The sequence below is a fragment of the Mastomys coucha genome, unplaced genomic scaffold (assembly GCF_008632895.1).
Source record: "Mastomys coucha isolate ucsf_1 unplaced genomic scaffold, UCSF_Mcou_1 pScaffold12, whole genome shotgun sequence".
NCBI classification, from domain to species: Eukaryota; Metazoa; Chordata; class Mammalia; order Rodentia; family Muridae; genus Mastomys; species Mastomys coucha.
Genome location: NW_022196894.1, coordinates 89,212,777 through 89,215,953, shown reverse-complemented (window position 1 = coordinate 89,215,953; position 3,177 = coordinate 89,212,777).

The window sequence follows — 3,177 nt, the reverse complement described above, 5'->3', positions numbered from 1 at the left end:
TCCGCAGGGTGGACCTTTGCCCACCTTCAGACAAGGGAAGTCCTTGCCACCTCATTCCCTGAAGACCAGTTTAAAACCTCACACTGTTTTACCAATCACATTGTGTCTAATGGCTGCTGCCCTGATTTGTACAAAAGGTCACTGAACAAGCTGTGTGGGGTCACCTCCTTTCTTTCCTGGGATGGCTTCAGTGCACTAATATAAAAATCCTCATGCTCTTTGCATCGATCAGGCTCCATGTGATTCATTCAGGGGGTCTCCGGTAAGCTAAGGCTCGACAGGGTCTTACAAAACCTGGGTCCACAGCCCTTCTCCATGCTGGTCTGGCTTAAGGTTCTACAATTCTTGTGCATGCTGAGAGTTCAAAAACACACTCCCTGCTGTATCTTGAGGACACTGCTTCCTTGTAGCCTTCCTATCATTCCAGGCCTCTCCTTTCCACGCCCCTTTTATGTAATGATCCCCAACTCTTTGGAAGAGAGGACTATGATACAGACATACCATTTGGGGCTGAGCATTCTACAGTCAGCTCTTCACTTTGGCCAGTTGAGTGTCTCAGTGTTAATCGCTATTGGCTTACAGATAATTCCACTACGTGCCTCCCAGGAACCTAGCAACAACAACCTTGCACCTGGTGCCAGGTACCTGGGGCTTGTACCCCAGAGAGTGTGTGTGCACTCTCTTGCTCGCTCGCTCTCTCTGTCTCTGTCTGTCTCTCTGTCTCTCTCTCTCCCTCCCTCCCCTCCTCCTTCCTTTTTCCTCCCTTTCCCTTTCCCTTCCCCTTTCCTTTTCACTCCCCTTCTCTTTCCCCTCTCCTCCCCCTCCCCTTCCTCTGTCCCTACTTGTTCCTGGACAGCCTCTTTTGTAGGCAGCCACTTGGACGATAAAATCCAAGATGGCGCGGGTTCCCAATACACTGTAGCAACAGACTATTCCACTGCACATGTGCCCCTCCCAAGCGGGTGTATGCTAATGAGGGTTTGCCGGGGAACCAATCCAGGAGGACTTGGCAGCTCAAGCTCGGGTATATAAGGGGCTGTCTCCAGCCATTCAAGGCTACTCCACAGAAGCAAGCAGACCTGCAGCACCTAGGAAGAAGAAGAAGAAGAAGAAGAAGAAGAAGAAGAAGAAGAAGAAGAAGAAGAAGAAGAAGAAGAAGAAGAAGAAGAAGAAGCAACATTAAGAAGAACCAAGAAGAGCCGTGCCATCTGACACTTAAGAACCTAGGAGAGCTGTAATACCTAGGTACCTTAAAGAGCTTTAACACCTGGGTACCTAGGAGAGCTGTAACACAAAAGAAAATTTCCTGAGTAAACCGCGAGAGGTCTCCGTGTTCTGTCGTCATTGCTGCTGGTGGGCAGCAGAGGCGGCGGAATACACTCTTTCCCTTGTCCTCTCGTTTCTTTCTTCTTGTCCCTCCCTGTCCTTCTTTTTTCTGTCTCCACCCCTTTCTATGTCCCCATTCCCCTCCCCTTCCCAATAACTTTCTTTATACTAAGTCTGTGATTGTTCAGGGGCCCGGGTAAGCATAGGCCGCTACGATGTCATGTCCCCCCCCCCATTATATTGAGTTATATAACACAGCAATCACCATCTCCTGCACATAGAAGCTTCTCTGATGAGGCCCAAGGGAAGCATTGATGTGTAGGTGTAATGCTGAGTCACTAGGAATTGGTTTAATGCCATGTACATTTAGCGGAATAATAGGAGCTTTTCTTCTATGGCCTGTGAACTGTCCGGCCACAAGTTCTTAGCCATAGAATCATTCTAGGCATGGGTTTCATCTTGTGGAATGGGCCTTAAGTCCAATCAGAAAGTAGCTGGTCACTCCCACGTTGTTTGTGTGACTGACTACTGCAGCTGTGAACACATGTTTCCGGGTAGTTGTTACTATTGAAGCTTGCAAGGGTCAAACACTCATGTAAAGCTCATCACTAGTTTTCTCGTCCTGCAGTATGCATGGTAGCTTCCAGCACTTTGAAAGCTAGCTAGTAGGTATGCTGGCAGGGTTTGTGTCAACTTGACACAAGCTGGAGTTATCACAGACGAAGGAGACTCCCTTGAGGAAATGTCTCCATGAGATCCAGCTGTAAGGTATTTTCTCAATTAGTGATCAGTGGCGAAGGGCCCAGCCCATGGTGGGTGGTGCCATCTCTGGGCTGTGGGACCTGGGTTCTATAAGAAAGCAGGCCAAGCAAACCAATGGGAAGCAAGCCAGTAAGCAGCACCTCTCTATGGCCTCTGCATCAGCTCCTGCCTCTAGATTCCTGTCCTGTGTGAGTTCCTGTCCTGACTTCCTCCAATGATTTGACTATGATGTGGCAGTGTATGTCAAATAAACCCTTCCCTCCTGAACTTGCTTTTTGGTCATACAGACCCTAAGACAGTAGGGATGGGCAATTTCAGGCCTACACCAGCTAGATTTCTTCATGTTCTCCAAATCAAGCCTGTGATATCTTCAGCAACAGGATTTTATTAAGTTCTGGAGAGTAACTAATAGCATTGACAATATTTTGCAGTGTTTGGAGGTCTATGGGACCTCATTGGCTAATAACTCCAAAAGGGCAGCTTATTCCTGCCTGACATGGGCACTGTTGCTCTTGTTATACCATAATTCAATTTAAGTCTTTTTATATGCATTTATATGTATATTTTAAGGAGCTTCCATGGTAGTGGGTTTTAATATGCCTTTTTCTAAAGGGTGTGTGTGTGTGTGTTTGTGTGTGTGTGTGTGTGTGTAGAAGAGGCCGGAAGAAGTCAACAGAGTCTCTGGATCTAGAGTTCCGGAAAGTTACGAGCTATCTGATGTTGGTCCTGGGAACTAAACTCAGGGCCTCTGAAGAGCAGTAAGTGCTTCCAACTGCTGAGCCATCTCTCCAGCCCTCATGAAAAGATTTTTAAATCATTGTATTTTTTCTCTCAATAGCAATATCTTAAATGAAATCATTAAAGCTGAGCTCATTAACTTTGCATCTTATGTGAGCATCATGTTATGGCTAATTGGTTGTATCCATGGAGCTAGGCAGGTAGCTATTAAACACTGTGCTAGATGTTTCTGTACTGGGGTTTTTAAGACGGGTCCCACTTTTCTAGGGGTAGCTTGAGTCACTGTAGTGTAGTGTAGTGTAGTAGTGTAGTGCAATGTAGTGTAGTGTAGTGTAGTGGTGTAGTGTAGTG